Below are 15,317 nucleotides of genomic sequence, written 5' to 3'. Positions count from 1 at the left end.
TTTTATTATTATTGTTATTATTTGAAATGCCACTTTCAGAAAAAAATTCCATTTGATACCCACCTTGCTAGGAGAGACTCAGTATAAAAATAAATAGTTGAAAATGTTCAGTGACTAAAGCAGTGTGAGCCAAACTCAAGCTAAATTTCCATCTGGACCTCAGCATGTTACCACCCAGAAATACTTTCTGCATTTCATTTCTATCCATTTTAATGGCATATATTTTATTTATTCTTTGATAGTTTTGTGTGTGTAAATAATGCATCTTATACACCCAAGTACTCCCTCCCTCCTACTCCTTCAAGAGTACAACTCTTCCCCCTCACTCCCCGAAGAGACCAACTCCTCCTTCGCAATCCCCCATAAGCCTCCAAATCATTCTCCCAACTTCTCCCAGGTATCCCCATCTCTTTCACCCCATACCATTCTCCAGAAGGCCCACTTTTCTCTTTTTAACCCCCTGCAGAAGCCCCTGTGTACTCCACCAGAAATCACCCACTCCTTCCTTCAAGTCCCGACAAGAATCCCCAGTTCCTCTCTCATAGTTTTATACAAGATTCCCTTTGGTGAAGAATTCTCTTTTTCTGAAGAAATTCTGATGGATAATAAAGGCAAGATGCTATTCTGTGAACATTTTAGGTCAATCTCCTGTCTTTAGCAGACAGATAGAATCATGTGGTTCTAGGAGAAGAGGACCCTCTACTGATGGGTGATTGAGCCGATTTAACATTCAAATAGAAAGACTTGATGCCACGAGACAAAGTTCAGCTTTTCTACTTCTTATCAACCTCAATCATATTTTAGCTTCTGCAACTTTTAATGAATAGACAGACAACCAACTACAACTTCCAAAAGAAAAGCTGAACTAAATAAACAATGACATGTTAAAGTATTACACATATCTTTAAAATGTTCTTATTTTGGAATAAGGCAAAGTGCCTTATTCCATGGAACAATTTATACTTGTGATCCAAGTTAGTTTTGAATGGCTTTAGTTTTGAATGAGAGAAAAAGATAAAAACAAATGGGAAATCCAAAAGTCTAGGCCCACTTCCAAGTTCAGTCAAAAGTTACCGGATGACCTTGTAAAAATCATACAACACTGATTCTTGAGTTGTTTATTTAAAAAAAAAAAGATTGACAAAAACTGTCCTGCCAATGTCTCTGGTTATATTTAAACAGGGTTTTTTTTTTTGGGTTTTGATCATTGTAAAATGCCTTAAGAAACATTACATATACTCTATTTTTCGCCATGAACATGAGTACAGATTATTTTATATTGTAAAGAAATTGTTGCCTACAAAATTCCAACTAAAATGAATTCTAACAATATGTGTTTATTGGATAGGGATTCAGCTCCATAATACAGCTACTCCCAGCATTCAAATTCAACTCAAAAAAAAAAGTGTGAAGAAATGTGTATATTCTCTTAGTTCTAAGTACTGAGCTTTTAAAATATTATCTTAAGCCGGGATAAAAGAAGAAATTTGCATTTTTATTCGAACTTTATAATAGGAATAATCAAATTTTAGAGAGCTCAGGCACTGCATCTAATGTTGTACATCTAATAAATGGTAGAAGTGATCAAAGATTCCATTAGCTAATACCGAAACAGTAGGCATTTGTTACCTACTTCCCGTCATATGCAGGTTTAGCTAGACCAAAAGCTTCCTGTTTCTGTTTATGTCAAAGATGTTTAATAATCTGTGAGAAAGAATATAAGCTAGGCTAGAGGGATGTGTGTTAGTAGACCTGAAGTCTATTCCATCTAGTAGGATGGACTGAGAGTATCTAAAGCTACTAGTCAATAGCTAGCTCCTTTGATTGGGGACATAACTAAGTGGTAAACCATCAGCATGAGTTCACCCTAGAGTATGATCACAGAAGGATGCCTAGAAATAGCAACGACAATGATGAATATCAATCCGAAACTCCATGTTACCATATATGTGTGTGTGAAACTGTATGTGGATGTGTGTCATTGAATTTTGAGCTTATCCCTGAGAAAGAGAACTCTGGGGAGTTGTGCCAAGCCTTTGTCAAGTGAAGACGGTGAAAAAGAAACAGCAGAGTGTAAACAGAGACTGCTTGTTCATTTCCTGGCTGCCCTGACCCGAATAATCACACAGAAACTATATTAATTACAACACTCTTTGACCAACAGCTTATGCTTCTTCCTGGCTAACTCTTATATCTTAAATTAACCAATATCTATTAACCTGTGTACTGCCACAAAGTTGTGGCCGACCAGTAAAAGATCTGGGAATCTTTCTCCTTCAAAAGCTACATGGAGTCTCTCTGACTCCTCCTACTTTCTCTCTATTATCTCTGTTCAGATTTCCCACCTGACTTTACTCTGCTAAGCCATTGGCTGAAACAGCTTTATTCATTAGCCAATAAAAACAACATATATACAGAAGGACATCCCACATCAGCAAGGCTGGTGCAAGCCTGGTGATGCATCTGGACATTCCATAGAAGGGTGTGGTAACTATTGTTTCTGTCTTCTGCCATTCAAAGAGCCTAAAGTAATAAATATTAAATAATAAGACAGGCTGAGTAATTCATAAGCAATTTAACTTTGTTTTCACAGTTCTGAAGGACGGGAAGTACAATCTCCTTGTCCAGGAGATTCAGCTGTCAGATTTAATTCTACATCCTTCTAGGTAGAACCATAGGCCTATGAATCGCATAAAATTCAAACGAGGTGAATGCTGTGAGAAGTCTTTTTCGGAAGAGGTTTGAGTACATTCAAGAGAAAGGAGCCCTCGGCTCTAATCACCACTAAGTATCAATGTGCTGAAAACACCTGTAGTTTGGAAGAGTACTGTTCAAACCCTCCATATTCCATCCCTCCTCCTGTGAGCCATCCACTTCCCATTACAAAACACAAGGCATTCTTGTTTGTTTGTTTGTTTTGTTTTTGAGACAGGGTTTATCTGCAGCTTTGGAGCCTGACCTGAAACTAGCTCTTGTAGACCAGGCTGGCCTCAAACTCACAGAAATCCGCCTGCCTCTGCCTCCCAAGTGCTGAAATTAAAGGCGTCCTCAGCCTACAAGGCATTGTTTTCAGAAGGTAGAACACTTTTCTTCCACTCTGTCCCTTGTAGCACCAGTGTGGAAATTTGAATAAGAAGTGCCAGCCACGGATGGGGGTATTGGAACAATTGGTTGCCAGGTGAGGGAGCCAGGTGACTGATTGCCAGGTGAAGGGGAGTTGTGGAGCCTTTGCTAGAGGATGTCCTTCATTGGGAGAGGAGCTGAATGTTTACAACCTCACTTCCACCACCTGCTCACTTTCTCTGTTTTCATTTGAGGTTTTGAACTCCTGGCTTCCTGTTCCTGCTTCCAGGTTTTCTTCATACTGCCATGCCTCCCTGCCGCAATGGGCTCTTATGCCTCTGGAATTATAAGCCAAAATGAACTCTCTTTTTCTTCCTTAGGTTGCCTTTGGCCGTGATGTTTCATGACAGCAACCGAATAGTAACTAATACAGTCAGGTTTTATTAAAATTACCTTTCTTGTGGTTAATGGGCAAGGCTTTTAGACACTTATTGGTGGAATAAGGGATCATTTTAGGGCTACATAGCATTGTAGGAAAATACATATTATAACATTGTTTCTTGAGTTATAAGGTGGAACAATGGGGAACAAAATTCCTGGCCCCTACAATATTTGATGAAATAATATAATATAATTAGGTTTAATAGGTAGACTAAATAAATAGTAGCAAAGAGGGGGAATTAAATCCATTAACTCTGAAAATTTAATCACTGAGCCTTTTTTCAGCCTCTGAAAGACAGCTCTGTAAAGAAGTAATAAGATATTAAACTGATCATTTATTAACTTGAAGTAAGTGATTCAAAATGCAGTCATATATTATGATGCAAGCATTTGAAAGGGATATACTAAAAGGGGTATACTAAAAGACCATTTGAAACAAACAACCACACTCCAGAAATATCTTTACCCGTTCCCCTTCTCTGTTTCCCAGTATTATTTTATTGTCATATTAGTGCTAGCTTTAACATCTGCCTTATTTATGCTGATCAGTACTTTAAGGTGGAAAAACAAACATTGCACACCAAGTTTAGGCGGACTTGGTTAGCATTTGAACAAACTTTGACTTTTGACACATGATAGGGAAGGCTTGGCATGCAGATGAAGATTAAATCCACAAAAGATTGGAGAATAACTCAAAAGAATTATTCTTTAACAAAAAAAAATAATTATTTTTCCTTTTAGAATTTAGGTTACGTAATGAAGACCTTCTCCAGGTGTGAACAAGGGGTTGACTTTAAAACACCGACATGTTCATGTTCCAGACAAGAGACTCCTTCTGATCTACTGAAAGCCTCCAGTTGGCCAGAACCACAGGGTGGAGGTGTGAGTCTATAGATGCATCTCTTTTCTCCTAAACACCCACAAAAAACATTCAGTGGTCAGTCCTAGATCAAGAAACCACAAACCCGAGGGAGTGTGTCAAAAGCCCCTTTACAGAGTCTAAATGGAGGGAGGGGCCAGGCTCTGTTTTCACACCTTTCCTTGGGTTACAAGCTGACATTTATGGTCCCCCAACTAGGCCACTGCACCAAGTGAGCTTGGTATCAGCCAACTGACAGAGCAACAGCCTCACCTTCTGAATTACCTAATGGTCACTCCTTAACACTTAGTCTTTTCAGTTTCCTTTGGCCTCGTGACATGGGCAAAGAAACAAATCCATTCCACCAGCTGGCTTCTAAATCTGCACTTCCATTAGTCGGGGGACAGAAGCCAGAGATACAAAGCAATTAGAAGACCAAAGGTTCATTTTCTTTACGGTTAAGGACAAACTGCTGCTGTAATTCAAGCCTCAGACTTGCTCAGGTTCCAATCATTTGCCTGGATTTGGAGTTTCAGAAATAGGAGGGAGGAAAATAATCAAGCACTCTTTCTACAGGCATCTGGTGTCTGCATAGGTGAAAAATACATAAGATCGAAACATAATTTCATCTCCATTTTAGATTACTTTACAATATCCAACTTGACAATTACCCACGGATTTTACTACCTGGTGCTAAAGGCATGGAACTGACTCTCATTCCAGTAGTTGGGGCTAAGGGCACCTCAGTAATGCTTGCTCAGCATGTCAAGGCCTTGAGTTCAAACCCCAGATGCTCAAAAACAATAAATAAATACATTCCAGGACTTGACCTCTGCCAGGAAGAAGACTTCAGGTCTGAATCTTCTCCTAAGGCTTCTGGCAGATGAGAATTTCCAGGAACATCTACACTGTAAGTGCTCTCGACAAAAGGGACAACAGAAGTTTTGGTGGTGAATTGTTCCACCTCTAAAATGGCAGGAGGATTATTTGTTTGAAATTGAAAGACTGTATTAGTAATTCTCACGACCTCATATGGAAATACGTACATATTCATGTGCACATGTACATACACATGTACACAACTTGCCCTGGTAACACATCACTATCCTCAGGGGTCTAATATATTGCCAACTAAATATGCAATTATTGCTCATTGGTTAATTGTTTCAATATCTGCTTTCCCCTTCTCTCTGTCTTCATAGTTAAGGGTCCCTGGCTTTCCTTTCATTTCAGAATCTATATTAAGTCTTTCATCGAGTGCTAAGAGTCCTCTCCTGGGGGTCCATAGTGCACATGTGGAGACAAAATTACACATGCCTCTGTACCTTATTTTAGAGATCACGGAAAAATACATAGTTGTCCTGTGTTTATTTAAATATTGATTGTGACAATATGTCATATTTGAATAAGATTTAATTATTTTAAAGATGTATAATGATATTTATGTTTAAAAACATTAGAGCATTCAGAAGTTGTTGCCATGTTAAACCTGTGTCTTTTTTTTTTCAATATAGAGATCTTCTACCTCAAGTATGGTATACTTAGTTAGTATTATACTGAGGTGAATATATTCACAATCACATACTACTCTGATGTTAAGGCAAGTACATAGGGGGATGAAGATGGTTGCTGGAGAATAGGAAGACAACCAGGTCTACACAACAAGTAGCAGCAAGGTCTATGCAATAAGACCTTGTTATAAGAACCAAAAATAAAAAAAAAGTTTAAAAAAAGCATACGAAAGAGCAAAAACAGAACTGTTTCTACATACACATACAAACACATACATGTACGCCTCACAATCACGCACAAAGGCACATGCATGTATTTTCCATGGATATAAAAAAGCCATTATACTCTTTTAGACTTTAGTGTAGGTAGAAATACGAATATAAAAATTAACAAATTTCAGGGTAAAATTCAAGAGCTAAGAACTCCCGTACCACAGGCTTCCAGGGACAGCTCTTCCCCATTATGCTCAAGCCCGCTTTGTTTTGTTTTGTAAATATAATGTATGGTTAATATTTGCATAATGTTGGCATTAGGGGATAGTTTCCTTCATTTAGTGCCTGTGTAACTTAAATATATAAAAATAACTAAAGGAAGAGAAATATTATTTCTTCAATTTCAGAGCTGAAGCCCACAATCCTATCTGAATCATACTTTTGTATATATTCACTAACTCTGTGATATTGAAAGCAAAATGAGAACATTGTATTTATGGCTCGAGGCCATCTTTAAAGGCAGGGGAAATGGAGTAGTTACCAGCATCTTGAGTTCTCTTTGGAGTGTTCTTTAGGCATTGTTTTACAATAAAACATGACTTTTACTTCCATCAGTTTTGTGCTTGGCTCAATGTTTTATTCATCATTGTTTTCCTTTGTAATAGCAACCCATTCTCATGCCATATAACAGATAATGTCTGTTGGGAAGATATATAACCCATGCAAAATATTTTTAATTGGAAAAAGAAAGGTGGCTTCAATTATTGAATATATTCAACTTCTACACTGGTCAAAACTACCTTGAGAAACCGAGTTTAGTTCTAGGCAGACTCTTGTCTTCGGCACTTTCTTTCACACCTACCACAGAGTAGGTTAAGGTAGAAAAATCTGAGCCCACTCAAGGCATGAAGTTTTAGAAAGTGGTTATGGTAATAGGTGTCCAGCAGCGTTGCAATTTTAAGAAAGAAAAATATGACCAGTCTCATTTTGGTATTTGAGCTTCGACAGAGGTTTTTTTTCTTATTATATTTCTTTTTGCATATTTTCTGTGCGTTATTTGATCAAATGTAAAAGACAATGTATTTAAGTTATATGTTGTATTTAGAAATAATGTCTCGGTAGACACAGTTAATTCAACCTGACAATTTAAGTTATATCAAAAGTCATGTATATAACCTAAACACCATAAATATTATGTTGATATTTCCAAAACAACATAAGATATCCCTTAAAGTTATCTGCAAATTAATCTTAGTGAATTCATTTAAAACATTTCCAATGCCATTCAAATTCTGTTTTATTTCATTTTCTTTCGGAAGTCGATAGTTCAAAATAAACTAATTTGAGTACAGTTTGTCTACAGTGTCCTAAAATTTCACATGAAAACGATATATTCTGAATTAAATTTAGTTCTGATTGCAAAATTACATATTTTGCAAAAGGAATACAGAAAAAAGTAAACAGATGTTGCAGCACACCCAGACCTTGTCCTCCGGCACCGACAATGCCCTTGAGAGCTACAATCACTTCTTTGCATCTGCTAGAGGAGATGCGGGATTTCCTGAACCCTGGTGATCTGAGGAAAGTCCCAGCACAGTCACGATAAGGAATTAAACTCTTCATTCAGATAACTGTGACTGTGTCTGCCTGTCTCCATTTCCCATATAGCTAGGGTTGCGACTGCACTAATGGGGCACCATGCCCAATATTCATGTCAGTTTTGGAGGTCAAACTCTGGTGGTCAGTTTCCTTAGTTCTTCGATGCCTTTTGTTTCTTTACCAACTGACCCACCTTGTATCTCCCCTTTCTCACATCTTTAAAAGGCGATAGTGGCACCGTCTCAGTCAGGGAATTATCATAGGGATTGCATTGATTATCTATAACCATATTGGCAACATAGTAAAGACTATGGTGGCTGTTAAAAAAGAAACATTTCCAAAGAAATGGAAATGAGAGAGGTGAAACTGCTTTTACTCTGAGTTTAAAGGTTCTCTTTAGAATTGTGTTATTCAGACTTCTGCAGAAAAAGAAAAAAAAAAACAATCAACAGCAACAACAGAAAGCAGACTAAGCAAGACACGAGCAATAATCCTCCATGGCCAAACTCTGCATCATCTCTTGCCTCTAGGTTCCTGCCCTTTTCATTTCCTGTCCTGACTTCCCTCAAGGATGAACAGTAAATATCAGCCAAATAAATCCCTTCTGCCCCACATTGCTTTTAATAATGATTTTTCATCTCTGCAATAGAAACTGTAACTAAGACAGTGATAGCGTGAACTATGAAGGCCATTTGGAGGTAGACTTACAAAAGTCATTTTTTTTAAACATTAAAAAGATTTTATTATTATTCTTAGAAGTATTATTTTTAGGTTTTTTTTAATTTATTTATTTATTAAAGATTTCTGTCTCTTCCCCGCCACCGCCTCCCATTTCCCTCCCCCTCCCCCAATTACCTTGGACTTCCCACAGGACAGGGAACCCTGATTGCTTTTCAGGCTGGGGGGCGGGGCGGGGACTCAAAAGTCATTTTTTTAAGGGACCAAAGTCTTTTGTTATCAAGAGTTCAATTAGTCTGATGAAACCCTTCCTTAACTTCCAACATTGTTTCTTTTTCTTAAAATATGTCACTAGGGTGGGGTGTAGAGCTGCAATCCTTTTTCCACAGCATACCGAAGGTAAAAGCAGGCAGATCTCTTCTCTGAATTTGAGGCTAACCTGATCTATACACTGAGTTTGAAGCCAACCAAGGTGACATGATGAGGCTCACTCTAAAACATAAATATTACACTCATGTGGTGCATTTGTTGAGGTTAATACACATGTCATTATTTGCGATAGCCTATGGTTTATGTCAAGGCTCCTATTTTACTCAGTTCCATGAGTCTGAGTAAATGAACATTCATCCGCTACCAAATTTGCAGACAAGTCTTTTCACATGTTCTTCACCTCTTTGTCACTCCCCTAAATTCCTGACCACCCTTGGTCTCTGCTCTGTTCCTTCTGATGTTTCCATTTCCCCCCTGTCAAATGGTAAGGCTTGATGTTCCATAACCAGCTCCCCTCACTCAGCAATATGCATGCAAGGTACCATCTTGTCTTATGATAGTTTTTAATGGATGGATAGAGTGTGTTGTTAGGATGCAGCCCAGTTTGATTGTTCTGTTATTTGTGTAAAGGATTTCTTGTTGTTTTTAGCTACAACGAAGCTAAAAACAATTACATAAGCTGCTGTAATATCAATGTGCAGATATATTTTGGGGCAGATATTTTACCTATGTGATAAATACCAAGGATGATTGCTGAGCCATGTGACAATGTTATTAATTTTGCAAGATAGTGTAAAGCTGTTTTCCAAGTCACCACACCAGTGTGCATTCTTGCTGGTAGCAAATGAGCAGGCCCATCATTCTCCTTTATCAACACCATCTGGAGACTTCAACTTTCTGCATTTTTATTTCTTATTAGAAATGTATATTACTATCTTATTTCACTGTTTCATTTTCAGTTCTATACTGATATATGCTAAGAAATTTTTTGTAGACCTAATTTTTCCAGGAAGCATTTTTTAATTTATTAATGGGCATGATGTTAATTTCTCTGGGGAGAAATATTTTCCATACCTAGAACCAGGCAGACAGACAGTCTCCTGTCTCTGCTTGCATTGGTAGGTGGATTTTTGCCTATTTCCATTTTCTAAGGGCTGAGTTTTTTTCAGGGCCTTGATTTGTGTAGGCGTTTCAGGCCTAAATGCTTCTCAGTGGACCCAAAGACATCCGTGGCTGCCTATTTCCATTTTCCAAGGGTTGAGTTTCTTTCAGAGCCTTGATTTGTGTAGGCATTTCAGCATGAACTCTTCTCAATGGAGTTAAAGACATTCATAGCTTCTGTTCTTGGGTTAGGGTCCATCCAGATACCATGACTCTCTTCAGTTTGATATCCCTCTTGATTTCTAGAACATGTCAGTGTTCTGTTCTTTATATCATGAATAGATGCCTATTGAACAAATCTTTTTTACAAATAGTCCCTTTATTTGTGATTTAGTACCCAATTATTTTTGAAGGTTATGGGAATATGTTTTTTCTAAAGGGAAATTAATGAAGATTCATGAATGCTTTTCTTTGGCATATCCTAAAAAGGAAGAAATAATTTGGGGGCAAAAAGAAGAATCCAAGTGACCAATCTTTGGAAACAAAAGAAACCAAAATAAAGAGATGGAAGGAAGTAATAAACAAAAAATATGTTTTAATTTGAAAGTAAAAAAGTTGAGTAAAATAACGTATATAGAAAACTATGTTTATAAAGACTGTATAAACTTATATGTGTATGTACTTATTCATGTGTGTATGTGTTCATATACATGTATATACAAGTGTATATGTATGTATACGCATGTTTGTAAATGTGTGTATATGTATTTCCAGAATTCTCAGGGCATAGAAGAATCACAGACTTTTAAATAAGAATAAAATATCTGATTATGTCATGGATGAGTATCCAAAGAATATCTTAAAATCACATACGTTAAAAGTTCATTCAAAAGAATATTTAAAAAGCTACTTAATGCTTATAAATTAAGAAACTTACATGAAATTAACAGAGGTAATATAATTGCGGAAAAAGATGCTTCCTATGTCTAGTTTATTAAGCTATTCAGAGCTTTCACCCTCCTGATTACTCCGTGGCCATCTAATCACCCTGGTCTCTGTAAAACTGGCCAGGCAAAATGTCTTGGTTATATACCAATGACACTGTCCATTAAAAGAAAAGCAATTGGTCAGTGAATGTTACTAAAATTAGAAATGACTATTCTTTGAACAAAACCACCAGTAAGAAAGGCCAGGCAATATATCAGAAAAAAAGTTTATTATATAACACAGCTTTAAAATGCTTCTGTTTAATATCTATATTGAAATGATTATACACAAACGAAACAATAAAGACATAGCCTAATCAAACAGTGAGTAAGAACCCCGAGCAAACAGATCTGAGAAGGTGCAAGGCTGAGAAATAGACACTTAAAAACGTGTCCACAAGACTGGCTACTAAAACTGAAACCTTTACCATAATAAAATATACTGTATGTCTGTCTGCATGACAAGAGACAACGTAAACACAGAAATCAGAAATAGGGAGGGTGCAGAGGAGCTGTATCTCTGCTCAGCTGGTGGGTGTGCTAAACGGAGGGCGAGCATGCAAAGCTGCCCAGGACTAGCTCACAGAGTCAGTATATGCACCAGCAAACTTTATGAGATAAACCAGTTTTATTTCAAAGAAATAAAAGTTTAGAGCTATACAAAAATCAGTGTTTGAGTGGGTTTGTTAGCTACTTTGTGCATACTACAAAATGGAAAGAAATGAAATGTCCTTCAGCTCACGAATGGATAAACCAATTGTGGTATCCTCATACAATCGACTATTTCAGGCATGGGAAAAGAGCACACACACACACAAACACACACACTCACAGTGTGTGGTCTTACAAAGCTGCAGGTTGCAGAGTATATTTAAATGACACTCAGGGAAAGAGGAAATTGAAGGGACAGGGAAATGAGTCAAAGTGTTGGCTGGAGTTGGCGGAGGACTCTTGTGTTTCTTGTTTGTGATGGTATTTTGATTTTATAAGCTTTCTAGAACTGTGTACCAAAGTCAATTTACTCACACACGCATGCACACACACACACACACACACACACACAGACACACACCCCACACACACACACTTGCATATAGATACACATTTAAAGTAGTGTTACACCTTTATACCAATCAGAATTATCTTCCCATTACAACGAGTAAGCATTTCTAAGAAGCCTGTGCTCTACATGTATCATTTCCTACCTAGTGTAGCATCAAACAGCTTCCACCGCATCGCATAAGAGCTAGACGATCCCATTTATAGCCATCTCACGTTCTAAGTAAGCTGGTATTACATTCCTCACGTCCTTAAGCAAGATGCAACTCCAGCAATTCTTCTGCTCCCCCATCCCATTTCCAGTAACATAGCCACCTGGGTTTTCCTACATCCGCCCCACCCTAAGAAAAGGCAACCTTCTGTGAGGACAAGTTTCTGGGGGAGAATAGGATGTTTCCACCCGCCTCTGTATATTGACACTTGCTATGCTCCTGGCCGTAAATCATTTGATGACATCACATTGTTGCTATAAATCCATGAACAAATAAGCTATCCTTCCATTAGGGAACATAAAACGGTCCATTTTCAGAGGCAGGCTGCGTACTGTTTATGGGTTGCTTGCTGCTTTCAGGGTTTTTGTAAGAGAGCATCCAGTGTTTCTTTCTGGCCTCATTCCAGAGAGCTGTGTTAATCCTGCCGAGTTTCCAAGATATTTGGTGGGAACAGTGCATAACAGAGCCACATTTTCCATCGGGGACCTGCCCTGTTTTACTCTCTTTTTTCCCAGATGAACTAAACTCACTGTTTTATGAGCATCTTCAAAGAAGTTACACAGTAGCTCGTTTTACTGAGTATGGATTCTGCCACCCAGAAAAGAACACACATGATAGTGAAACCTAGAGCTTGCAAATGCTGACGTCCATTCCTGATTAACACCAGAGTCTGACTAGGAAATGTGTGCGTATCTTAGAGAAAGTGGGTCAGCGGACCAACCTGTGGACCAGGTGTGAAAAGAATCACAAGCTCCAATAGTTTATCTCCTTCCCTTGTGGTGAGACTGTCTGTAAAGCATTAGCCATTCAAGAGCAGTGTGAATGTTCCTTCTGTCTGCCTTTCTACGTCAACATCTGAAATACAAAATGATGCTCCAGCCTCGGTAACTTTACACTTCAGCCCTGTTATTTCTATTCATGTTTCCCATGTCAAGGGTTTGGGTTTAAGGACTGAATCAGGAGTGAGTTGTAGTGAAAACAAATATTGGTGTAAATGGAGATATTTTCCCCTGCCCCATTCCATAATCACTCAGTCCTAAAGAAACACGCAGAGGCTTTTATTAATTATAAACTGCTTGGCCTATTAGTTCTGGCTTATTATTAACTAGCTCTTACAACATAATTTAATCCATATTATCTGTGTTTAGTCACATGACTTGGTACTTTCTCTCAATGCAACATTTTCATCTTGCTTCCTCTGCATCTGGGTGGCAACTATAGAATGAGCCTTTCATAGTCCCAGAATTCTCCTAGTCTGGTTACCCCTCCTATACTTCCTGGCTGGCTACTGGCCAATCAACATTTTAGTAAACCAATTATGAGCAACAAATCTTTTCATGGTACAATGGCATTATCCCATGGCAAAATGGCTACAATATTGATCATTTTTGTTCAAGGAAAGACATAGATGGTAGGAGACAGATAAGTACAATATATATTACCTATATAATATATAATATAATGTATAATGTAACATATATATATTATACACATGAGATTAAATTATTGGGTGTCACAGATATCAAATGTCTGCCTTGTATTTTTTTTTTTTTGTTTGTTTGTTTTCAGGACAAAGTTTCTCTGTAGCTTTGGAGCCTGTCCTGGAACTAGTTCTTGTAGATTAGGCTGGCCTTGAACTCACAGAGATCCACCTGTCTCTGCCTCCTGAATACTGCGATTAAAGGCATGTGCCACCCCCACCCGGCCTGTCTTGTTCTTTTTATGGCTCTTGATTTCACCTTTTATATAACAAAAGCAACCTTAGATATGCCAAATTAACTGTGATAAATTCCTTCATATGAAAAGCTTTACTTTGTGCAATGTGAATTCTCATATTAAAGCCTCAGTAACTCTCCAGCATACATGTTGTAGGGAGAATGGGGTTTGCTAACCTCGAGCTGACTAGTTTGACCAGGCTGGCCTCAAACTCACAGCAACCTGCAGCCTTTGCCTCCTGAGTGCTAGATTTAAAAGCACATGCTACTATGTCAAACACATACTGTCTTCTATTCTCATTTTGCATATTAGAAAAATAGGCACCGATTTAAGAATATTCACCTGATGGAGGAAGGTCATTGGTTAAAAAAATAAAGAAACTGCTTGGCTGGCCCTCATAGGTTAGAACACAGGTGGGTGGAGAAAACAGAACAGAATGCTGGGAGGAAGAGGAAGTGAGCTCAGACTCGACAGCTCTCCTCTCGGGGGCAGACGCCTCTGAGAGACACCATGCTCCCATCTACAGGGCGGACGCGAGAGCTCTGCTCTCTGAGGCACATGTGATGAAGCTCCGACCCAGGATGGACGATGGACATAGGATAGAATCTTCCCGGTAAGTGCACCTTGGGGTGCTACAAACGATATTAGATATGGGCTAGTCCAGGTGCGAGAATTAGCCTAGAAGAGGCTAGATAGAAATGGGCCAAGCAGTGTTTAAAAGAATAGAGTGTCCGTGTAATTATTTCGGGTAAAGCTAGCCTTGCGGGCAGCGGGGTGTTGGGGACGCAGCCCCGCCGCTCCTATTTACTACATTCACCTTGTACATAGAGGATTGGAATTTCATAAGTACATTTAACTGATTTTAGGAAATCCTTTTTGAAGCAAAATGTAAAACTGGCTCGATTGCTTACTAATACATTTGAAAAGAAAAGTTACAAATCCTTTTTTCCAATTATTAAATTGAAAACTTAGGGATTAATAAAAATACTTCCAGTTTTAAAAAGTGTGATTTGCAACTTTACCTTAGACATAATGTTGCTCTTGTTTTCAATCATGTATCATTATGGTGATGTCTTATAATATCTTGCTTAGGAACTGATTAAACAAAAAAAAACATTTTAAGAGAAATGTCTTGATTTATTTGAATATCTTCAAATAGAGTGATAAAAAAGGCAAATAATAATAAAACTATGTGCAGTATCTCTCTCTTCACATTAGCTAAGCCATGGAAGGACCTAGATGCCCATCAGCTGGTGAATGGGCGATGAACATGTAGTACACATACACAGTGAAATTCCATTCAGCTGTAAAGGCAAATAATATAATAAAATTTCCGGGTAAATCAACAGAACTAGAATCTACTACAAACATGAGGTCACCCAGACCCAGGAAGACAAACACCACATATTGTCTTTAACCTGTGGATCCTAGACATAACTCCTTAGGCCTGAGAATTTAATATCTGGAGTAACAAATATAAAGGGACCAACTGTTCTGAGAAGGCAGACAAGTGCCTTAGAAAGGAGGCCAGAAGGACATAGGTGTAATGATTAGAAAAGGACGGTGTGTGAGAAAGGGGAGAGAAGGTAATAAAGAGAGATGGACAAAT

This window comes from Microtus oregoni, unplaced genomic scaffold (genome assembly GCF_018167655.1).
Source record: "Microtus oregoni isolate MIOR12 unplaced genomic scaffold, Mior012 000048F_ref0000485, whole genome shotgun sequence".
Taxonomy (NCBI): Eukaryota; Metazoa; Chordata; class Mammalia; order Rodentia; family Cricetidae; genus Microtus; species Microtus oregoni.
Note: the sequence above shows the minus strand (reverse complement) of the source record.